Consider the following 26,166-nt stretch of genomic DNA (forward strand, 5'->3'; position numbering starts at 1 on the left):
ATGGAATCAATGTTTTCAAAGAAGTTACGCAAGTGGAGTTAGCAGGAAAAAACAAAGGGTCTAGGTTCATAATAGACCATGGATTTGATCCACTTTCACCCATGGTTTATAGGTGTTTTTATTACAAATATCCAGAGAGGACATTGCAGAAATTCTTCAGATGGCTAATGGAGCAGAAAATCTCTTCATGCAACAACACAACAGTCCAGCGCATCAGCAAAGGGTTACAAACGAGTTTTATGATACAGCTGGTGGCATAGACGATCGCTTCAAGCAGAAGTATCGACAACATACTCGACCGTCGATCGACATTGACGTCCCTTCATCGATCAATAGACGTCCAGAGTTTGGAAAAAGAGCTTATGACCATGACGGCACTAGGAGATTCCACTGGGAGGAGAAGGATAAGTATGAAGTCTACAGAGATGATCAAGGACATGCTAGAGATGTAGATGGACACATCATCCATGTGTCCAAAGATCATATCAGAAGGCTTATGGAAAGAGCTTCGAGAGATGAGCACAACTATATATGTCTTCCAGAGCATGCTAGGTCATTCACACAGACCAAGCTAGTACCAAAGATCTACACCAAAGATGAGAACAATGAGATGTTCTATGGAGTCCCTGGAGCCCTAGAAAAGAATGAAGGTGACTTCCAGATGATGTTTGATGGTGTCTACTACCCACTGAATGATAGAATCAGTTGGTTAACTATATGCATGGAGGAGATGAGGCAAGACTTAGCCAAGATCCAGACACAGCGTGCGGCTGAAGAAACCACACCAACGTCGATCGACTGACAGCACTCAACATCGATCGACGATGACCTCACACATTAAAATCTGATGAAGTCTCAACCTGATTCCTACACCAGAGCAGAGATTAATCAGTTGACAGAAGATATCTACAGAACTCTTGAATCAGCAGAAGAGAGACTTGATAGGAGATGTGATGACATCTATTTTCCAATGGATCTTACAATGAGTTCTTTGACTTCTCAAATAAAAGCAATACAGAGGGAGATAGTAGAGATTCAGAAATACATTGCTCGTCGTCCAGAAGTATCAGCATCGATTGACATACGCAACAACAAATCGACCGACAGTCACAGACGAACATCGGTCGGCGAAGCTACCAGCTGAGGCAGGCTAGTACCAAAGGTGAAATCAGATATGTATGATACACACAACCATGGAGAAGAGATCAGCTGACACATACACCACACTTATGAGACATCGGTTCAACCTTGAGAGTCTTGGAGACAGATTGCAAAAGACAGAGAATACAATTGCAACAATGAAGGACAAATAGCGCAGAGGAGATGAAGCAAAGCGAGACTTCACTGGTAAATGTTTCAACAAGCGCAGAGAAAATATGGATACTTGTTTTCCAGCAAGTTCCAGCTTTCCACATTACTAGCCAAATCACCTCCAAAGTCAAGCTAAATGACTATAACAAAGCGCTGAGTGGAAGGCAATCCGCTATTAGGTAATATGTAATTGGTTTTTATTAATTTAGTATTTATGTTAGTTTTTAATTATTGCAGATCATAAAAAGAATAAAAATAAAAAAATCCGAGTAGACGATTGTCGTGAGTATCGACCGACGAAACACTGCTGACATCGATCGACAGAACATCACCTGCCGCGACCGATGAAAACACAACTACATCGATCGACATCTAATTCGGTCTGGTATATCGTTCTTACTTGTTACATTGAGTCTTTTTGCTTTAGTTATTCACATAACTCCGACTGAATTTACACTAGGGACAGTGTAGTTTAAGTCTGATGGGATGTTTGCTGATATTAGTTTATTTATGACTCGTATTAAAATGTTTTCAAAAAGAGTTTTTATTGAGTCAAGAAGGGGATAATGAACTTGTTTGATTTTTGCTTATTATCTAACCACACCATTCTAAATTTACTAGTTGCATATATCACTAAAGGTACCAAAGTGGATCAAACCTGTCAACTATGTTACACTTGCTGAGAGTGTTTGAAGGAACCAAAGCTGACCTCCAACCTAATTGAGCTCAACTCTGCTTGTCTGTCAATCAATATGGATGGATTAAAATGCATCATGGACAAGACAAATAAATTTTATAATGTTCAAGATATTTGTAAACCAAAGTAGATTTTTAAAATCGGTTAAAACTTGGTTTATAATTTCGAATAAAGAAAATGTACTAAATTTTAAATGGAAACCGATTTTGTCTAAATATATGCAAACAGTGTGAATCATTTAGATGCAAACAACATGAACCACTTCAGACGCACTAGTATCATCATTGCTAAAGCTATGCGAACATGTATGTTTGGTTTCAATTATGTGATACATATGTCCAGTTTTAACAATATGATAGTTGGATGCATGCAAAGGTCGGTTCATGGATGATTCAAGTTCGATCTAATGATTTACTAAATGATGCTATCAGGTATGCAAATGATCAGTACATAATTTAATCACAGAATCAGGTTCAAGGATGAAACTAGATCAAGTTTTATTTTAACTAGCAAACTATGTGATCAAAATTCAGTATGAGATAAAATCGGTTCATGGTTGGTTTAACAACAATATGATAAAATGATTTCAAACAGATTTTATTCTACCTTATGACATATCAATTTTAAAACAAGATTATGGCTTATAAAACTTTAGAAATAATTTTCAGTCAAAGATATGCATTTAATAAAATCAAACAAGCATTTAAAAATCGATTATGCATTTATAAAAATCATAAAAAGGTTTTTAAAACTTTGACAGTTACAAAACAAATATTAACAGTCAATGATATGCAATGAATGAATTTAATTTTGATTTTATTGATAGGTTGACTGTTTTTTAGGGGATCTGGCCGAAAATGGCAAAGCAAGGATTTGATGGAGTTTTGTTTTGGCCAGATTATACACTTATGTTTATCACATCTGGTAAAATGGCCAAACAAAAGGATTGAATCAAAAGGTTTAAGCTTTCTCTAATAATTTTATGATTCATGTTTTTATAAACAAGATTCATATAGATCTTTAGGTATTTTAATAAGTTTATAAGTTTTTTAGAGAAACATAGAACCTTTAGAGAATTTTAAGTTTTATGAATTCAAAATAATTTTAGAATCAAGTTTCTTATGGATCATAGAAACAAGATTAATATTTTAAATCCATAGATTGTTTATAAGTTATGGATTCATATAGATCCTAGATTTCTTTCAGATATAATGGTGTTCTTTAGATTTCAAGGTTTTGATTTGTTTACCTTTTTCACCACAAGAATCTGAGAGGACCACCGTGAGAGAGAGGCTGAGAGTTGGCCGGAATTTGAGAGAGAGAGGAGTTTTCCGGCGGAGAAAGAGAGGTGGCCTGGTGGAGAGAAGGCTGAGCGCCGGAGGAGCTGGCCGGAAAGGGGAACGCCGGCGGAGAGAGCTTTCTCAGGTGGAGAGCACAATCGTGCTGATAACGTGTTAGAAATGTGAGAGAAGTGTTGCTGTGAAAGTTGTGTCTTTCTCATTAGCTCTCACTATCAATATATAGTGGAGGTTCATACAAAGGTTTACAGCAAAGGAGAGAATCTACACATTTAATACATATTGACTACATTCATTACAAAGATACAGACTTGGTCAAAGCTCATAAATGCTCCGGTTGAATAAGTCTTCATCTTGACTAGTCTTGGACGAATGTAGACGGACCGGAGACGGGTGTAGACGGATGTAAACCTCCTTGATGGTTAATGGCAATCCACATATCCATACAATGGATTTATAACAATTAATATACCTGCAGTATTTTTTGTTACTCTTCTTAAAAATCTAAGAAATCATATGTTTATCTAACTAATAAGGAAATACTTATTTTTAGTTATGTAAATATTTTACAATTTTGATTGTTTCCCAGGTAGACTTAGTTAAATGAAGAGTCTTGTGGTTATATATATATATATATGTCCAGGCTAACCTGTAGTAAAGCAAACACAAATCTTACACAGAACATGAGAAACACAATCATATTCACGTTCCCTAGAAGCTAACTGAGTGGAGCTGCCAACCAGCATCTATGCTGTTAAGATCATGTCCAGATGAGCCACCGGGAAGTCATTTTTGCAAGAAGCTGAACTCGTTCTGACCCATCCGATGGGTTTTTAGACAAAAAAGATCGTTGTTGAATCTGTGAGAAAAGCATAAGGATAGGTGAGGATAGGTGAGGATAGATTCTGTGGATTCACTTTATCGACCCGGAAAGGAGAAGGGCCGGTGGTGGACGACATTCGGGAAAGCCGGGCCGATCGGGTGTCTTCGCGACGATAGACTTTTAGAAAGGGGTTCCTCCGGCGCCTGCAGCTGTATCTTTGTTACCACACATTTATAGTCGCTTTAGCGCTCCATAGTATTTATCTCCTTTCATTTAAGCTATGGCATGCCACAGTTCAAGAAACCAAAAAAAAAAACACATTTCATATAAAGAACTTTGACTCGCCTGGTGACCACTTTGATTGGTGAGGTCAGGTTCTGCAGATTTAGGAAAGTGGACAGTTTTACGTGCGGATGTTTGTATAATGTATATAAATATACTGTATTTTATATATGTTTAGACCATCTCCAATGCTACACTATAATTTTCTCTATATTTCACTCTAAAATAGAGTAACTCTATTATAGAGTTGGATTTGCTCCAATGGTTCACTCTATAATAGAGTAACTCTATTATAGAGTGAAATATAGAGTATTCTTATTTTTTCACTCTATATTTGGAGTAAAAAAATAAGATTACTCTATATTTCACTCTATTATAGAGTAACTCTATTATAGAGTGAACCATTGGAGCAAATTCAACTCTATAATAGAGTTACTCTATTTTAGTGTAAATTATAGAGGAAAAAATAGAGTCACCTTGGAGATGCTCTTAGAATATTTAAAATTCGATTTTGGTGGTTATATTTTTTATTAAGTGTTTGTGTAACATCCCGAGTTGTGATATGTGAAATGCTTAAAAGAATTGATTTGGCTATCTATATCACCAAAGTTGACTTACCTTTTCCGGAGCACATCCTGAAAGAACTCCAGAGTTAATCGTGCTTGAGCTGGAGTAGTAGAACGATGGGTGACCTATCGGGAAGTGATTTGTGATAGCGTGCGAGTGAGGCCAAAGCATGGGAAAAGGTCGGGTGGTGATTGCAGGGTCAGTAAACAATGATTCCAAGCCTTGGAAAATAAACGGACCGACCGTCACCGGATGGGGCCTACGAGCCGAGAGAGCGGGCGTGGGTGGCCCATTAGCCGTGGGCGGGCCGGGGCCTTATAAGTAGTATCAGAACTGGTTAGCCATCTCGGTTCTGACCTGAGAGAGGCGTCTTGAGACTTGTCATGGGCCGCAACGAGGACGTTGCGTTCTTTTAGAGGAGGTGAATTGTAACATCCCGAGTTGTTATATGTGAAAAGGCTTAAGAGAATTTATTTGGCTACCTATGTCACCAAAGTTGACTTACCTTTTCCGGAGCACATCCTGAAAGAAATTCAGAGTGAAGCATGCTTGAGCTGGAGTAGTAGAAGGATGGGTGACCTATCGGGAAGTGATTCGTGATAGCGTGCGAGTGAGGCCAAAGCATGCGAAAAGGTTGGGTGGTGATTGCAGGGTCAGTAAACAATGATTCCAAGCCTTGGAAAATTAACGGACCGACCGTCAGACGGGATGGGGTCCACGGGTCAGTAAATTCTAAACTCACAGATCAACCTATAGCAGAAAGCGGATCATCATTTGGAATTTTGGTTTAAATGTTATGGACTTATGGTTGTTTATTTGGGACTGATTTCTGTAGAGCGAGTCCACGAACAGTCAACTTCATAAGCGTTTTCCTGTTTATCCCGACTGTCTTAGAAAACGAGCGAGATACTGTTGGAAAGGTCTCGTTGTCCGCTTTCCAGATCATTCTTCAGATCGGCAAACTGAGGTACAGTTAGGAAGTTATGTCCATTTTAATTTCGGGTATCAACTCTGGTCAAATCCGGAAATCATAAACCTAGTCTTCTAATTTGGAAACCCTAAATCTATTGTTTTAGGAAAGTTTCTTATGGACCTAAGACATTAATTCTCGTGTCGCAGTTGACTGTATCCTCCGTTGTCCATTTCATCCAGTGGCTAAGGTGAGGGTTATTCCGTTTAATCCCGTGCTAGTTTAGTACTACGATTATGGAAAGTTTAGTTTCGAAACATGTTCCGTCTCTGTGAATCGAGTCTAACTGGAGTCTTGTTTGTTTTTGTTTTATTCTTTGTGTAAACCGGAGATAGGGAATTAGATGATTCAACTGTTGATTGATTTGTGTGATATTAAAAAACGGTTATATATAAGTATATATACGTATAGTATGGATGGGTTAGCCGGATACAGGGAAATACTTCTGTATCGGCCTATTTGTGTGGAGATTACGGGGAGTACAGGGAAGCACTCATGTACCACGTATAAGCTGCGGGAGTACATGGAAGCACTTCTGTACTACGTGGCAATTGTTTGTGCAGAGATTGCAGGGCGTACAGGGAAGCACTTCTGTACCACGCATGAGCTGCGGGATTATAGGAAAGTACTTATATACTACATAGCATTGTGTATGAGGAGAATGTGGGAGTACATGTAAGCACTAATGTACTACGCATACTTTTGGTATACATGAATATTTATATATCTATATCCGTATGAGGAGAATACGGGGTGCAAAGAATAACTATGTACTATAAGCGTATTGGTTGTTATGTGTGGCATAATAGGTGCCGTGTTTGTTTCATGTTAGAGCTAGGCCTACATAGTCGTAGTGCTATGTACTGAGTCAGTGGTTTGCGGCTTAACATCCCATAGCTCACTGAGTGACTCCCCTGTTGCTCACCTCTCCTTCCCATTGAAGGTGAGCTTGCCGAGTAGTTGGATATCTGGACGGTTTGGTGTATTTGGGATAATTGTATTTATTTAGGTTTTAATTAATAACATATACGAATTTTATATTCGATTTATTTGACATATTTTTATAATTCAGTTTAATGATGTATTTCTTTCGGATTAATTTTATTAAATGCTTTGGTATTTGAATCGGTTTGAATAACACAGTTTAATTCGATATTTTACTGGTAGTTACATGTCATTCTTGAAAGTGGAAGAGACGGGTGTTACAATTTGGTACATATATAATACTATATTCTATATATAATTTGGGTGAGGGTAACATGTTTTTTTGGTTGAACGTTATTGGCAATCCGAATACATATTGGTTGGTTAATGAGGTTTTTTATATTTTGGTGAAGAATGTTGCTTGTGGGTATTAAGAGTATCATTTGTTGATACCAAAAATTCATGGATTTGGTTTAATCTTTTACAAATACAATACTTTTTCAATGTCTAAGGTTTTGTTTCAGAAGAGATTTGATTGCAATTTATGCTAAATCATATACTTTTAAGCGTTTTGTTTTGTTGAGTCTCCAGCAATTAAAAAATAATATAAAACATATGTTGTTTGAATGAGTATTTGGAAATGTAAATTCATTCTTAGTTCTTTTTTGTCAATGATACAAAATAAGAAATGTCGAATAAAACGTTAGTTATTTATGTTGAGGAAACAAATATGTTAGTTACAATATAACTTTCATTATTTATTTTGTTAGAAATAAAAAAATTGTCTTAATTATGATAATATCTGGAATAAAACCTTTAGAACGTTAGTTGATTGGAGTGTAAATGGATTATTTATTTTTGATAGTTTTTAACTTCTGTGATTTTAATGCTTCCAATTTTCTGTTACAATTTCGCTATTTAGTAGGGATGTTAAGAATGGGTAAAAACACATGTTCTAAAACTCGGATAACCCGGCCGATTAACCGGCGAGTATACGCAGTGCGGCCAACCACCATGGCGAATCGACCATAATCGGCAATAAAATCGGGACTTTGAAAACATCTTGTTTTTGTTTCGATTTTTGTTAAAAACTAGTACATTTAAGTTAGATCTACACATATTACATAGAATTGTGCGAACAAATGATGAAAATAATGAAAAAACTGAACACAAAAATGGAGGCAGCTGGTTTTGCAGGTTACGTTCATATGGCAAAGTGAAAGGGATGACTCAGCAAATTGCCATTTTACCCTTCTTTAAATGAAAAAAAATTAAAATAAGCTAAAACAACAAAATCCAGTCTTGAACCCGGATGCTAACTCTAGACTTCAACACTTTTAAGCATTTGAGCTAGACCGTTTCTTTGATATTATACGAAAATAATAGTTTATATACACATATATACATAAAATGATGAAAAATTAATCTCCGATTACTCTTCGATTAATCTCCGAGTTTTTGTTAACTCGTTAGGCCCGGATGTGCCGCATGGATAGCGCCTAGCGAGTTCTTGAACATGGGTAAAAACCCATAGGGTACCCTAAACCTTATTAAAATTTCAAACCCAAAACCCGAATTATCTGTGTTTAAAACTCGCGGGTTTAGTTTGGGAGGGTCTTGATTTGTAAATTACCCTATCAGGTTTACTACCCAATCGGGTTTTTCTGGAAAAAATAAATTACTAAACAAAACGATACTTTTTACCTTTGACGTTGTCGTCGTCTTCTCTCCTCTCCTTCTATCGTTTCTCTCTCTATTTGTCTAATTCTTCATCTTCTCTGTCCGGTAAAACGCTCTCTCCAATCTCCAATCTTCACATCTCTCTTGTTATCTTTATTGTTTATGTTTCTGGCCAACACTTCTCTAATTGCTTCTCGAGTTATAGGTCATGGTTAACATCACAATTGCAATGTTTGTGAGCTTAGTTTGTTGTTACTTAGCAGCGTAATCCAATTATGTATCTGATCATTATGATTTTGTCTTTGACTAGGTTTTATCTTTGTGCTATAGATCATTGTGATTTTGCCTTTAAGTCATGGCATGTTGCAACGTTTAGTTCTTCTCCTTTTAGTATCATTCCTCTTTTCTAACACAATTATGATCTTGGTACATAATATAATGACTTTTTGTAAGAAACGCAAGTGCGGATGATTATGAGATTATAAGTTTTGGTTTTTTTTTTGAGGAGTTAGGCTTTTTTTTGAGCAAGAGAAGTTAACATACTAATTATTGAATTCCAAGAGTTCTTCTCTTTTCTTGTCTCATATCCTTTTATTTTGTATATTACTTTGTTTCATGTAATAAAGCTTTTTTTTTCTTGAGTCGATTACCATTTAGGACACTTTTTTATCTTTTTTAACACTTTAAGACACAATCCGCTGGAGGGACACTTTCCTTGAATCTGAGAGCTGTTTTGGACAGAAATGCCCTTGCTCAGAAGAAACGGAAGATGTGCTTATGTTTGGGTAAGTATAAATTGTAACTTGTTTTTCTTATTTCTCTTAATGTTTCATTTACTTTTATTTCAAATTCTAAAATATATAAAACAAAAATAATTATCACATTAAATTATGTATAAAATTCTCTATCTTTTAACATCCATTTTCATATATATATATACTAATATATATACAAAAAAAGTATGGACATGGATATCATAGTGTGGATAATATAGTTATAAATTAATTGTGGACATGGACACAAAACCATATTTATTCATACACTATTTCAGTTTCTGATTAAATAAATATATAATAACCATATAAAAACATGTTTCTTTTTTCTTATTATTTTGATATCCATATATATATTTTTATATTTTAATGTCTAACTAAATTGCTAAATTATAATTTATTAGACATATGTTTTATGGATGTGGACACAATATTTTTTTTTTACAAAATTCTATGTTTTGTTTTCTATTTTTTTATTTAAAGATGTATATGACCAAAAAAATTAGTATAACAAAGTGATATATATTTGTTATTTAATGATATATACTTTTATTGTTTTATCTAATTTTCTATATATATTTTTTATATATAACTTATAAGAATATATGAATATGGATTATAAAAGTGTGAACGTAAGATATGTGGACATGGATATAAATGTGTAAAAGAGAATATCTAGACATATTAGTATGACACACAAGTTGTATCCACATCAAAGTTTCTGAAAGAGATCATGTTAAATGATGTCCATTATCGATTATTTGTGAGCTAGTAGGTGTGGACATGGATTAGGATATATTTATATGGACATTGTAATCATGAAGAACATAATTGCATAAAGCATGTCTGTGGTGTATACTTGAAAATTTTGATACTAATTAGAATACAAATCTGCACATTTAAAAATTGAGGGTGAAAACAAATACTTACATAAATATAAGGACCAAATATGTAAATTCATCATTCTTATTGCAGATCTAATCGAGCTTTCACCCATGGTGATACCAAGCTCAAACCACTGCAGCTTCACCTATATAATGGATGAGACTTCGGAAATGAGTTGAGCAAGGCGAGGAGTCAACTTGAGCAGCAGATCTCGTGGTGGCGGAGGATTTCGACGAGCTCGAACCCCCATGGCTTCACTGAGCCACCGAGCTCACCGATGCGATGTTGAGCTCGAAATCCATGTTGAGGCGTTTTCTCTTTCTTTTTTTTATCCGTGGATTCTGTCATGATTCGTAATAAAAAGATAGAAAAACAGACAAAAAATAGAGATAGACAAAGGAATAAGAAAAAGTTGAGAAGAAGGAGACAAGCCAAGAGGATTAAGAATTAATTGTTTCTTCGATTTGATGAAGGAGAGTGTATCGTGATTATTGGATTTGAGTATGCGTTATGAAAATAAATAAAAAGAAAAATAGAGTTTAATAAAAGTGAATCTGAACTTGAATTTTGAAATTCTAAAATAAATAAATTTTTGAATGATTTAATAAAAAGACTTTTGGATTTAGTTAGAGTTGTTAGTTAATATCTTTCTAGTTATTGTTAGATAAGGTTGAGGGCATCTAAGATATTGCACATAGAAATTGTGTGCCTCAAGCAACAAGTGTTTGTGTGCCTCAAGCAACAAGTGTCTAAATATGCAATTCCAAAGACATAATGTGTCCTAGAATGTAAAAAAATCTTTTTTCTTTCTTCGCAATATGTTTACAGCTTAAATCCATATTATATTTGCCGTCTTCCAACATTTCAAATTTTGAGTGAAATAGTTACTCTTTTATGTTATGTTCGATCTTCCAGTTTCTCCACACCTTATATATTATCTTTGAGACTTATGCCCACCAGTCAATTGCACGTTATATTTCAATATTTTTTTCACAATAACTGTTATAATGTAAGTCTCCGTAGAGAGTTATGTATTCATGTCATCAGTATATATACACACGATATGCATCTTTATCTAGAGGAGGGGATATACACAAATCAGATACATGATTATCTCTAAGTATTGTATCTTATCTAACACTCCCCCTCAGTCAAAGAGGCAGGTTCACGAACGCTTAGACTGTTCCGAAACTCCAAAAATAGAGGTGACGACAGGCCCTTGGTAAATATGTCAGCGAACTGTTGTGCAGTTGGTACATGGAGCACTCGAATCTCACCAATTCCCACCTTTTCACGCACAAAGTGAATGTCTATTTCCACATGCTTGGTACGTTGGTGCTTAACTGGGTTGGAAGACATGTAGATGGCTGAGATATTGTCGCAGTAGACTAAAGTGGCACGCTGGACCGGAATTTTCAGTTCAAGTAATAGCGTACGAAGCCACGTAGCTTCGGAGACAGCATTCGCCACCCCTCGATATTCAGCTTCGGCGCTCGATCGCAAGATGACATCTTGTCGTTTAGACGACCAGGACACAAGATTATCCCCAAGAAAAACACAATATCCTGACGTAGACCGTCTAGTGGAGGGACAGCCAGCCCAATCAGCATCCGAATACGTGACCATATCATTTTTTTTTGACTTGTACAGTCGCAGGCCGTGAGAAATAGTACCTTTGACATACCGAAGCACGCGTTTGAGGGCATGTAGATGAGACTCAAGAGGATCATGCATGAATAGGTACACTTGTTACACGGCAAATGCGATATCTGGCCGTGTAAATGTGAGATATTGTAGAGCCCCTGCGAGACTACGATACAGCGAAGGGTCAGTGACCGGTGGGCTGTCATCGGTGGCAAGTTTTGACCTTGTATCTGCTGGTGTGAGACATGGATTGCAGTCAGTCATGCCAGCACGATGTAGAATGTCCGCAGCATAGTTTTGTTGTTGGAGAAACAGTCCTTGCTTATCACGCTGCACAGAGATTCCGAGAAAGTGATGAAGCCGGCCCAAATCAGTCATGTCAAACTCAGCTTTGAGGGCATTAATGATTCGGCTAGGGAGACTCTGTGTTGATGCCGTGAGCACAATGTCATCCGCGTACAATAGGAGATAAGCCGTCTGCGTTTGATGAGAGAGGATGAACAGGGAAGCATCCGACTTGGTCTGTGTGAAGCCAATCTTCTCTGCGACATTAGCAAATCTATTGTACCAGGTTCTGGGCGCTTGTTTGAGGCCATAGATAGCTCGCTGAAGCAGACACACATGATCAGGTGTAGATGGATCAACAAAACCAGGTGGTTGATGCATGTAGACGGTTTCTTCAAGATCACCATGAAGAAATGCATTCTTAACATCAAGCTGGTGAAGAGGCCAGTCTCTAGCAGTCGCGACATGTAGCACTGTTCTGATGGTTTCTGGTTTGACAACAGGACTGAAAGTCTCTTCACAATCAATACCAGGTCGTTGAGACTTGCCATTCGCAACCAGTCGCGACTTGTGCCGGTTTAGGGTGCCGTCTGCATTGAACTTATGCATGTAAAGCCACAAACAGCGAATAATATTAGTAGCAACAGGTCATGGTACTAGTTTCCACGTTCCACGTTTAATATGAGCATTGTACTCCTCTTTCATAGAGGGATTCCAGTTCGGATCTTTAGCTGCTTGCACGTGAGATACTGGTAAGGGAGAAATTGTTGTGTCCGTATGGAGACACAACAGAGCTCGTGGTTTGTATATACCACTTTTACTGCGAGTAGTCATAGGGTGGTTGGATTGAGAAGGTAGAGACACTGCAGGTGTAGTAGGAGAAGGCGAAGGACGACGTATAATAGGCGGAGGAGGTAAAGACTCAAGAGAGGGACTCACAGGTGTTTGAGAAGAAGTTGAGAATGGAAATATATTTTCATCGAATGTGACACGGCGGGAGAGTATGATTTTGTGAGATTGTAAGTCAAGACATATGAACCCACGGTGATCAGTCGGATACCCAAGGAAGACGCATGGGGTAGACCGCGGCGCCAGCTTGTGAACTGTTGTTGGCAGGAGATTAGGGTAGCAGAGACAGCCAAACATGCGGAGATGCATATAGCGAGCTGGTGTTTTGAACAGCTTTGTGATTGGTATTTCATTGCTGATGGCGGAGGACGGTAAGAGGTTGAGAAGATGTACTGCAGTGTGGAGAGCTTCCACCCAAAACGTGTCCGGCATTGAGGCTTGTTGTAACATCGTACGGACAAGGTTGTTTATGGTGCGAAGCATTCTTTCTGCACGGCCGTTTTGTTGCGAAGTGTATGGACAGGAAAACCGAAATGTGGTTCCTTGTGTTGCTAAGAAGTCCTTGAAGGCCTTGTTATCATACTCCCCACCGTTGTCACATTGTAATGCTTTGATCGTGCTCTTAAATTGAGTCTGCACATATCGAGTGAAATGAAGATACTTTGCAAAGGTATCGCATTTTCGATGAAGAGGATAAATCCAAACAAAGTGTGAGTATTGATCAAGAAAAAGAAGATAGTATTTGAAACCATTAACACTTAGGACAGGAGAGGTCCAAATATCAGAATGTATAATGTCAAAAGGATTAGAAACAATGCTATTAGAGGTAAAGAAAGGCAGTCTGGTATGTTTACCAAGTTGACATGCATGACAAAGATTTGTCAAGTCAGTCTTACTGAAACTAAGAGAAAGCGATGAAAGGATGCGTTGAAGAACTTGATCACTTGGATGACCTAATCTTCGATGCCACAGAGAAGAGGTATTTTGAGAAGAAAACAAAGCCAGGTGAGGAGAAGATTGCAACGGTGGAGTAATAGGGTAGAGAGGTCCTTGACTATTGCATCGGAGCAAAGTTGTCCGATTGTGAAGATCCTTATTAGAAAAACCAAAGTATTCAAGTGAGCAAAAATTATCAGTAACAAATTTTCGAACAGAGATTAGATTTTTAATAATAGAAGGACACACAAGAACATTGCGAAGATGAAAGGGACGAGAATTAGAAGGAATAACTCCCTGACCAAGTTTCGTGACTGGAGCATACGAGCCGTTTCCGACTATGACAGAAGGTAAGTTGCTCGTATTAACAGTCGAACGAAGAGTACCTTAATCTGAAGCTATGTGATTCGTCGCTCCTGTGTCGAAGTACCACGTCGCATTGCTCGGATCCTCAAAACTCATGGTGTTGAACGCATGTGTTAGGTTCGCAGGGATCGTGTTAAGCATCGGCTGCTGGACAGATGGTGACACAATGGAATGAGCTTCATTGGTCATTCGAGCATCAGGACGTGGACCTAGTAAACCAGGTTGCATCATACCATTATTCGGAACCATTCGTTGCTGTCCCATGGAATAGTTATTGAAGAATGGCGGCTGTTGCTGATAGAACGATGACCATTGCGGTTGTCCAAACTGTCAGTTCTGAGTGTAGAACGGCGAATTCCAGTTATTGAAGCGTCCACGCCCGCGATTTTTGCGACCACCACGTCCACGACCACGGTTTCCACGATGAGAGCCTCCATTGTTGTTGTTGTTGTAGCTATTGTTGTTGTTGGAGGGACCATTGTTAGTGTTGCTGTTATTCGAGTTTTGTTGCTGAGGTGCTGAAGTCGTATACAAAACATTCGGAGCAGAAGCATTGTCATTATGAGTGACATTAGGCTTGACATGTTTAGATAGTCGATCTTCTTCCATAGATAGCATAGATCGAGTCTCAAGAAAGCTGGGAAAAGGCACTTTGTGCTTAATGACATTGATTATGTTGTCAAACTTCTCTGACAGCCCATTGAGAAGATGCATGACTAATGATTTGTCTGGAACCGGTGAGTCCAGATTGGCCAAGAGATCCGACAGAGTCTTCAGTTTGTTGCAGTAGTCGTGGATTGAGAGATCTCCAATGACAATGGTGCGTAGCTCGTTTTCAATTTGTAAAGCCCATGCTTCTTTGTTGTCCCTGAAAAGATTTTCAATCTTTAACCAAAGATCTCGAGCAGTACACTTCGTGGTGAGGACGGTTTCGAGAATAGAATCAGATATTGTTCCATAGATCCACATCTTCACAAGTCCATCGTGTTCTTTCTATTCTTTCTCCGTATCAGGAGTGGGTAATAGAGACCCATCGATATGACCAAGAACACCAAAGCTTATGCAGTGAGTTTCAAAGAGTTCTCGCCACACTTGGTAGTTCAGTTTGATCATATCCAGCTTTATAGGGATGTATGCTTTTATTTGAGATATGCCGAAAAGATTGTCATTGAATGAAGTAACGACAGCCATGGCGAGAAAATAGAGAAGAAGAAGAGAATAAAGATTTTAGGAGAAGAAGAAGAAGAAAGCGGAGAGGATCAAAGAGCTGGGTGGCTAGGTTAAGTTTCTGATACCATGTTATAATGTAAGTCTCCGTAGAGAGTTATGTATTCATGTCATCAGTATATATACACACGATATGCATCCTTATCTAAAGGAGGTGATATACACAAATCAGATACATGATTATCTCTAAGTATCGTATCTTATCTAACAATAACAAAAATGGAAAATAACGCTAAAGTAGTTATGATTATCTCCACATTGTTTATGTTTTACTGAGAGTAGTAAAACAATTCTCTCTGTTTGTATAAACCAACAGTGCACATTATTAGATTTTGGCTTTGGAAAGTTCTTATGTTCCTGAAAAAATGAATAGAAGCCAGCATAAAAAATGCTTTGTACTAAACTACAGGATGCTTGGTGCGCAAGAGTTTTCGTTAAACCAGAAAATGTAGTGAGAAAATTAGCTGAATAACTTATAACGGTGGAATTGATTGAAGACATTATGGTTTCTCTGAAATTCAAAGTTTGTTAAATAGAATGAAGAGAAACATGGAAAACAAAAGAAGCAAAAAGAAACAAAGATATGTAAACATCTTTAAGCACAATGATCAATTTCTATATGTATGTGGTTGCTTCTCTTTTCATCCTAGGCTGCTCCAAACTCTCCTGAGGTTTTAAAATAGTTACTGATCCACATTTCTTCATCAGCATTATCATATTTGTATATGTTCATCAAGAACAGCATGGATCATGAAAAAAATTAGAATCTATATGTGAACTGATTATATATCTCAACAACTTTGTGAATCTAGAAAATTATTCATATATTCAACACATACATATGAGCGCAAGCATAATTTTTACAAAGATATGAGTGGAAGTTTTGGAGACTATAGAACATCTAAACTCATGGGTAATGAAAAATCCACTAAATCTCTCTAGTGTGCAACTTTTTTACATGTACATAGATTTCCTATCTTACCTTCTAGGGGAAGATAAGTTGTAGAGTGAGAACGAACGAATCCATTGATAATACCAGAGTTGGATGACACCTATGTGAAACGTAGCGTGATTCCTTGGTCTTTCGGGGTGGAAGGTCAGACCCTTAGCCCTGTTATTCTATTTCTCGAACAACGTCAGCGTTTTCCCAGTTCACAAAAACCAAATCAAGACAAATTGTTCAGTTCCTAGAAAACAAAAATAAAAGGCAGAAAAGCAAAAATGTAACCTAAAGTATTTTAATGGGTATCAAAGATCTTATATAAATTAGGATCCATAGAAAGAAGAAGAGAAGAAATAATGACTCAACTCGCCGTAGATCATAATAGTTCACTGGAGAAAGCAAATAATAGCATCATTACCGGAGAAGGGTTAAATATGAGAGAAATAGAAAACAATGATATGCAAGAAATCTATGTAACTTTCTGTTTCTTTTACCTAAACCAAATCAGAAATAATAATGAGATTGGTAAACAATTGGGATTGTTAAACAGAAGAACACAACCCAACATTAATCAAAACCTGAGTCATTCTAAGTGAAGAAACATAGCAGCTCACCCTGAAAAAAAAAATGAAAAAGAGAAGACAACATCTTTCAATTCCCATTAAATATTGTTCTGTGTGCGTTTGGTAATCATGAATATCGAACTCACCTTGAATATACTGCCAAGGATATTTCTGATCCTTTCCATCAACGGTGCATCCAACACCGACACATGTTTCCAGAATATGGCTAACTCAGCTCTTTTGCAATAGATTTATGCCGCATCCTAGAAATCTCAATGAAATAATCAAATGGAATATTAATCTCATCATAGTAAAGTTCTTAACTTTTTTACGGTCTCTCTCCGGCTCTTTCAACGCCTGAATGACCAAAGCTGCAGCTGAAGATTCTAAACATTCAGCTTGACGGTGTCGGTGACGGTGAAACATTGTACGGTAACGGTAATACACCAACAAACATAAACAAAATCAAAAACCGTAAACGAAATCATCTCCCAAAGTTCTAAAACCCTATGGATCGAAGTGACGAATTTCACAGGATGGTATTTATGTATTTATAATCAAAGATTCACAGAAAGAAAGTAATTGAGGAAGCTTTCAATGATGAATCATGGGAGGAGTGGATAGGTGTTGTTAATGAGTGCGTTAAAGACATTCAGCAAAATTCCGTAACGTCTCCTGATTTCTGTCTATCGGTAAGTAGAGAGCCAGGCGTAAGAAACCGATGTTGGGTTCCAACAGGATATGGTCGGATAAAAATTAATCTACATAAAGCCGGTGGAGATCATATGGCAGTAAGATGAAAAGAATCAGTATTTCGCCGGTGACGACTTTTGATTGTATCAGCGGAGTATCTAAGAGAAGACTATCTATATCTTTATACGGTCCAATAATCATCTGAATCCAGGCCTGATAAAAATTGTTCCAATAACTTAATATTGAGCCCAAGAAGAAACCCGCAAATGACTAAAGTCGATACCTCCTTTAGTGAAGACACATGGCGCTGTGCATGAAAGCAATTCTTTACGTGGCTGAATGAGAAGAGAATCTCTCTCTACTTTATATTAAGATATATATATATATATATATTGTGTTCTTTTATTTATAATGTAATATCCCTAGCGTTTAAATTAATAAGATCTTTTTTTTGCTCATTCCCGTACAAAATTAATTAAACACATTAAAGGATTGACAGTTTTTCGCTATCATAAATATATTAAAAATTTGACTAGTTTTTCAGTTATCACTCACAAACACAGAATTTATGGGCTATAAACCTATAATGGTTATTGGCAGCAATCACAAAAAATAAGAATCAAATGCTCCAGTGCGTTTAACTAGAAAAAAATGATATCGTCGAGATGAATACTATTGGACCTATATAAAGAATGGAAGGTACACTATTAAGTCAGGCTACTGGGTAGCCAAGAACCTGCTTAACAAGGATACGGTGCATACACATAGAGAAACTAGTATCAAAAAACTCTAAGCCTCTGGTTGGAAGATACAAGCTCCATGAAAAATCAAACATCATATTTGGCAAAAGATATTTGGACCATTAGCAGTGACAATCAACTTGACACATCGTTATATGTGATGCGACAACCATTTTCCTAGATGTGGCGTAGAGTATAAAACTATAAACCATGCCATATTTGAATTGCCTCCTCTCAAATGCAGCTACCCCGATTCCACCACTAGTGTTCCCCAGCGCAAGCAACTTCACAAATATGGACTATCTATTCGGGCGAAAGAACGATATTGAAGATCCTGAGTTGGATAGAGATCCATTCCCATGGATTATATGGTACAATTGGAAAGCGAGAAATTATAAATTATTTAGAGGGATACACAACACCCTGAACAAGCACAATCCTCTGAGATATGCATGGTAGATGGATCATAGACACATGATGCACTCTTTAGTGGTATGGGTAGATATGGATAAACTCAAGAGGAGTAACACAGCTATCGGGAGCCAGAAACCAACTGCGAAGATTCTCACCACTTCACTCGGAACTTGAGGCCCTCTTATGGGCAATGGGGTGAATGCCACAACTATTGATGTGTCTGGCTTTTGTCACCGATTGTAAGGATCTAGTCTCGATGGTTCAAGACCCCGGAGCATGGCCTAAGTTTTCCACATTGCTAAAGGAGTTGGCAAAGCTGAAGAGTAGATTCAGGAAGTTCTCAATTGTTTTTATTCCTCGTTCTGGAAATGTATGATTCATTAGCTAAGATAACAAGATCCTTTCATATGAACATGTACTTCAATTGTTGTTCAGTTTCGGTCAGGTTTTCCATACCACCTCATGTTTGAGTAATGGAATAGCCGTTTGACGAAAAAAAACTGGAAAAAAGATTATGTGATACTCCTCCTCCTTTTGTTAATTAAATAAAATTTTATTTAAATGAATAAAATAAGCAAAAGAGCACGAAACCAAGTGAAACTTGCGTAAATTATGATCCTACCAAGGACTATCCACGGAATATTGATATCACTCGAATTACCCAATAAGTGATTTGTACTCTCTCAAATAAGAGATTCAATTGTAGTACTTAGGGATCGAATTCACAGGGAGCTAAGGCACTCAATAGATATATCTAGTGATAGACAATGAATTTTACCCACTTTTAGCCATGGTTTATAAGTGTTTTAATAAGTAATTATTATGTTTTAGATTCTATTTAGTATATTTATAGGATCAGGAGTGATTTGGAAGAAATTGATGATTTTGGAGAATTTTGGAGATAATTGGAGAAAGCATCCGAGCTGACCTTCGAGCAAGACCAATGGTCGACATTAAGAGACAATAATCGATCGATGCACACTCTGTGACATCGATTGACAGCGAAGTGCTCAGAAGCCCGGTTGGTCATAGCTGACTTAGAGCCCAAGACTTCACCAAATTACAAGATTACCCCTGATGAGTTTTAACCTGATATTTATAGTTTGCAAATATGTTAAAGGAAAAGTGTGCTTTATTGGTTTCTTATTTTCACAGCAAAGGTTTTCTAGGATCTTAGTAGAGTTGGAGAGAAGATCAAAAGAGATTTGTGATTAGAACTCCATTAATATCTATCTACTTATCAATGCAGTTTTTATACCTAACTGTTGTTATGAATTGCTTAGTCATGTCTGAGTAGTTCTATTGTTAGGTTTAGGGTTTAAATATGTTATAAGGGATTAGCCCCAACTATAGATTGTTAAGTTGTGATATTCATCATTAGGATTGTCACTAATACCTTTTTCTAGTTTAGCTAGCTAGAACTTGCCCTAGAAGTTGTAGACTCAAGTCATCACTCATCTCACCCTCAATCCATCCAATGTATACCAAGCCCCAAGACAAGCAAGTTAAGCTAAATTAGGTTGGAGGTCAGCTTTGGTTCTTCCAAACATTCTCAGCAAGTGTGAATAACTGGTAGGCTGATCCACTTTAGCATCTATAGTACAATCCGCAGTCATTAAATCTAAGAATGGTGCTAAGAGAGGTTATATGAGTAAAGAAAATTTTAGAAGTTCATTGTCCCTTTCTTGACTCAATAAAACTTATGGATGCCAAAGAGAGGTGGAAAGAAAATTAGTGACACTAAGTCTAATACCTTCCAGACTTGCAGGAGGATTTCGATCCAATGTATACCAAGCCCCAAGACAAGAAAGTTAAGCTCAATTAGGTTGGAGGTCAGCTTTGGTTCTTCCAAACATTCTCAGCAAGTGTGAATAACTGGTAGGCTGATCCACTTTAGCATCTATAGTACAATCCGCAGTCATTAAATCTAAGAATGGATTTATTTGGTTCCCTAGCTCCCTGTGAATTTGATCCATAAGTACTAAAACTCGACCTCTTATTTGAGAGAGTATAAATCACTCCTTAGGGTAATTTGAGTGATATCAAACCTCAAGGAAAGTTAAGGTTTCAAGGCTTTCCTCCGATTATGGAAATCAACGGTATGAATTTTGGTTCCCACAATTGTCGTTAAAGGGGATGCCAGATTCTAGTTCGGGTTTTTTCGGGAAGGTTTAATTGGCTGAGGGCCAAAGAGCTTTGTAGAGATTAGTAGGCCAAGTATGCCAGATTTATCTGTGTTAAGATGGCCGATGATGATAGAACACAATTTCTGCTTTAAGTTTCAGTTCTATGATGAATGTTTCGTTAAACATTTCCTATAGCCGTATGAAAATTGTTTGGTTTTTGTCTGAGGAAGATGAAGCCTAAGAGGTTTGATACATAATCCGTGCGGAATCAGTTGCGGGATGATTTCCTGTTCGGATGTGACTGAGGGGAATGAAAGGCAGAAGCCATCATGCCGCAGGGTTAAAGAATCAGACATGTTATGTTTACTTCGGAAAGTTGCTTTGTATGACTTGATCTGATTGTCTGAAAGATTTTTTGTGTAAGTAACGGGTGATCAGTTTAATGAAGGTAGTAAATCGGTGCTATGTATGGTCATGTCAAAGTAGTTTTGTTTCCCCAGTTCTTACGAGAAACGTTTATGCTTTGATTTCGAGCTTTAGTGAAAGTTGCTTGGAGTTACTTATAGAGTATTACTGATGTTATTCTATACAATCTAGTCGCAGAACGTTTTTCGTAGGCTTTTGAGAGGAATCTCATTACATATTCGTTTCTGGAACGAATTGGTCAACCAGCGGTAGATGAAGTCAATGAGCGGGGAGAAAGTGTTCCCTTTGTTGTGCTCGCTGCTACTTTTATTCTCGATTTTTCTTTGTCCCAAACTTTTCGATGCTTTTCTGTGACTCACTTGGTTCATCAAAACTGAAAGCAATGCTTTGATGCTTGAAGATTTCTTGTATAATTTTTGATTTCATAAGAAACTCGCTTTATTAAGTCAAAAAGGTCTACAAGACTTTGTCTCGTCAAGTTTCAGTTTGATATTTGTACTAGCTTTCGAAACGCATGATTGCGACAAGAAATGTTGTAAAGTCCTTGATATTATGTTTGGGATGGTTTGGATACATTGCTAGTGTTTAGACGAATCTAAGATTGTTGTTTGCCTTTCTGGGACAATTTTAATGAGGCATCGCATTGCCTAAGTGTTTTTCTGCCTGTTGCTGCGAGATTTTTCTTTTTCAAAAGTGTTCTCTTGATTCCGAGGCAAAAAAATTTTGAAGTATAGGAGTACACGAGTATAGTATTTGTACCTACTCCCTCCTTTTTACGAAAGAAAATGGCTAAACCAATAAATTTGAAGGGTTGTGTACGCTTTTCTTTTTAAAATTGGAATGATCAACAATCTGGGTCGATTTAAAGACGACGATGAGACTGTGATTTGGTGGGTTTTAGGTTGACGACTTGGAATATGTTGGTTTTAAGAAAATTTCTAGGAACAAGTTGGTTTTAAGATGACATTCGCGTCTCAAGTAGTTGATATCACTCAAATTACCCTAAGGAGTGAATTACTAAGAGGTTCAGATGTAGTACTTAGGGATCTAATCCACAAAGACTCTAGGATTACACAATAGATTTATAGTCTTCGAAATGAAGATAGATTAATAGGTTTTAGAGCAGTAAATGAATTGGTGAGCAAGGCAGTTGCTCGATTGGTTTGATTTGAGATTGTTAACAGTTGGGTAATTAGCTAGATTCAGGTATATTCTCAGGTATGATAAATAAATAACTTAATTTGGGTTTTTAGGCGTTTATTGATATTAATTGTTCTCGAACTCAAACTTAGGTATAATCAATTAGATTATCTAATCTGTTCTCGTATGTTAATTGCGAGAAAGTGTCGATCGATGATTCACAAAGAATATCGATCGATACACCTTTCAAATAATCGACCGACAGAACTATCATTGCGTCGATTGATGCTTCTTCCAGAAAGCTTTCCGATCGGGTTTGATTAGTGTTCTCTAACTTACTAGACCAACTCGCGTGTCTATCTAGTCAGTTAGATCATTCTAGTTATTTTTAGGTATTGAGTCAAGCGATGGCTTGTTCTCAATTAATACTAAGATCTAATAAAGAGAGAAAATTCTCTAAAGTTAGAGAGAGATAATTGCAGAGAAAGAGATGGGGTTGAGAGAAATGGGAAAAACCCAAAAAAAATGAATATATGTCTTCATCGATTTTGAGGAGAGTGAAATTTTAGAAAAATGGGGGAGGGGGGGGGCAGGGGGAATTCGAAAATTTGGGCGGGAAAAATTGTGGTCGAAGTTTCACCAAGTTTGTGTTTTTACAAAACCTTCAAAATTTTACTTTTCTACTTTTTTTTGCAATTTTCTTAGTTTTACTGTAATTAGATGAATAATTTTATAGTTATGCCAATTATATTATTTTTCCTAGATGCTTTTCTCATATAATGATGTAAAAATATACTCGATTTCATGACATATAATAATTTTCAAATCTCACAAGGTCAATATTTAGGAAAAATCTATAAAAGAGTAATTTATTTCCTTCATAATGAATACAAATAAGTAGTGTGATGAAATTTTTTAATAATTTTTATTTAAATCATAAATAACATCAATAACATATAAATAACTTTGATTTTAATCTTCAATTTTTTATTTACAAATTTTACTTTGTTTACTGATTGTAATTAAATCAGAAATGAAACAAGTTTCACTTAGTTGTACAAACATAAAATGCAGGTTTCATCAAGTTTTACAAACTTGTCCCTTACAATAAAAACATTAAAACCAAAAGTTTTAGCCACACAGGCACAACCTATGCCTCTTAAAATCCTTGTATTCTTTGTGTTTCTTGTGTTCCTTGTTTTCCTTGTGTTTCTTATGATCCTTCTGAGCAGTTGAACCAGCAACCCAAATTCGTGTTCGACACATACTTATTCTTGCTCTGATGTTCTCCTACCGATGGATACCTCTTTTCTTGAGTTCTTCTCTTTCTTTTCTTGTAGGCTAGAGGTAAGGCATTCAACTCCTCGATTTCTTTTGGAACCATCCATTCGAACATATGTAAGACTGGATATATAGTCCTTCTATACGCCAAAGCCTACATTAAACAATACATATCACTCAACTCGTATGGTCTATCTCATGCTTCGAACACTTAATGGCAGCGGCTAATGCATGGGCACATGGGTATCTATCAATATCCAAGTACCTCAGCTGAATGTTCTATGTTTCAAATCCACCAAATAATTCTTTCCGTCATCCCCAATGATATTGTATTCAAGCTCAAAAAGAGTTCAATTCAGTCACCATTAGTTTTTCACTTGTTGGACATCTTTTATGCATTTTATTCTCCACAGAAGAAACCAATTTTCGAGCAGACAGTCCCGCATCAGTAGGGGTGGGTGTTCGGGTACCCATTCGGGTTTGGTTCGGGTCTATTAGGGTTTCTGGTTTTCGGGATCAAAGATTTCAGCCCCATTCGGGTATTTCTAAATGTTCGGGTTCAATTCAGATCTTTGTGGGTTTAGTTCGGGTTCGGATAACCCATTTAAATGATTTTTAAAATTTTAAAATTCATTATATACTTTAAAATTCTCAAAATCTATAACCAAAATAATATTATATATATATATATATATATATATATATTTGAATAACGTATATCAAAATACCTAAAATTAACAAATAAATTGATTTCGTTTGAATATTTGGATAGAGAATCTATAGATATTTCAAGTATTTTTGGTGTTTTGAGTACATTTTAGCTATTTTAAGCATTTAATTTTGACTATTTGTATATATGTTCAAGTATTTTAGGAAACTTAAAAGTATATTATATATTTTAGATGTTTTTAATTTACATTAAGTCAAAAGTAACAATATAATTATGTATTAAAATCTATTTCAGATACATTAGGGTACCTAAAATACTTCTGTTGGGTCGGGTTCAGTTTTGGTTCTCTAGATACCAAAATTTTGAAATTGTTCGGATATTCAATCAATTTTGGTTCAGGTTCGGTACTACTTTTTTGGAAAGGGTTTGGTTTGGTTCTTAAGATTCGGTGTTTTTTCCCAGCTCTACGCAGCAGCATCCTTCCTATGTCTGTTGAACCACTCAGCCATTTTGTCAATACCTGTATCAATCATAGGCAGTAAAGAGTACCTTTGTGCCTTATCAAAAATCTGATTCATAAACTCTGCACAGTTAGAGGTGTCTATGTTGTACCTTGCACTGGGAAAATGACATTTCGCCCAATTTGTAACAGCTACATTTTTATCAAGATACATAGCACATGATGGATACCTCTCACTAAATTCTTGATACTTCTGTTCAAACTCAGCCTCTGCATAAATTTGTGCAACTATTCGGACTTATTTTCCAACCTCGTCCATGTTCTGTTTGATACTTAGTTTCACATTGTGCGATAGATTTTAGATGCAATATCCATGATAAGATATCAGATACACTTCAGTATCACTTTTAGGATTGAGTAGAGTAATCTGAGTGAATAAGAAAGACTAGAAGTGATTTAGAAGAGATTTGAGTATGAAATGAGATTAAGAGTCTAGTATAGAACCATTGAGAGACTAAAAGACTAAGAGAGACTCATAACTTGCTTGATTATATTAATGAGAGAGTTTACATATTTATATGAAGAGAGAGCTTAGGGTTTTCGTAAACAAGAGGATAAGATAAGCATGTGGAGTCAAGGCTTAATTCAAAACCATCCAATGAGGTGATCAATCCGTGTGAAGCATCTTTAGCTGGCTGGTGCCTTTTGCTTTTACTTTCCAGCTGTGACAGCCTGTCCAAGACTCTCCCTTATCCTTTCCAACGGTCTGATCCATCCCACAAAGGCTAAGGTAACTTCTCCTCTTTACCTAAGTAACCCGGGTAACTCAAGGTAAGGTTTGGTTGAGCTTTGGTCGATCCCATCTTGTACGGTCATGTACGGCCTTGTACGGCCTTGTACGGACTGGTTGATCTCAAAGCTCCCAAACCTTCCTAGCCTTCCTTATCCTCATTCTACTCAAGCCTCATCTCCCTTCTTCACTTAACTCTCCTCATCTTAACACTCCCCCCCTCAAGCTTAGCTTTGTGAAAGTCTAAGCTTGGACAGCCATGAGATCTTCCTCATTAAAAACCTCACTAAGGAAAACCCATTGGGACAAAACCTTAATGAGGGAAAAAGAGTAAAGATCTCACAGCTAAGGGGATCAGCTCCTTCTCTTCCCAAGATCTATGAGTCCCAATCTTATGTGAATG

At 36.8% G+C, this 26,166-nt stretch overlaps 2 long non-coding RNA genes across 2 annotated transcripts; one reads left to right on the top strand and one right to left on the bottom strand.

The window, feature by feature from the left end:
* The first annotated feature begins 4,988 nt into the window (after nucleotides 1-4,988).
* On the top strand, nucleotides 4,989-16,959 carry LOC117133991. The gene is made up of 2 exons (XR_004458078.1): nucleotides 4,989-5,945; nucleotides 6,055-16,959. It is a non-coding gene; the product is annotated as an uncharacterized LOC117133991 (long non-coding RNA).
* On the bottom strand, nucleotides 11,094-26,166 carry LOC117133992. Its single transcript, XR_004458079.1, has 2 exons — nucleotides 17,170-26,166; nucleotides 11,094-17,075 (listed from the first exon to the last, which is right to left on the bottom strand). It is a non-coding gene; the product is annotated as an uncharacterized LOC117133992 (long non-coding RNA).

Source organism: Brassica rapa, chromosome A05 (genome assembly GCF_000309985.2).
Source record: "Brassica rapa cultivar Chiifu-401-42 chromosome A05, CAAS_Brap_v3.01, whole genome shotgun sequence".
Classification (NCBI taxonomy): domain Eukaryota; kingdom Viridiplantae; phylum Streptophyta; class Magnoliopsida; order Brassicales; family Brassicaceae; genus Brassica; species Brassica rapa.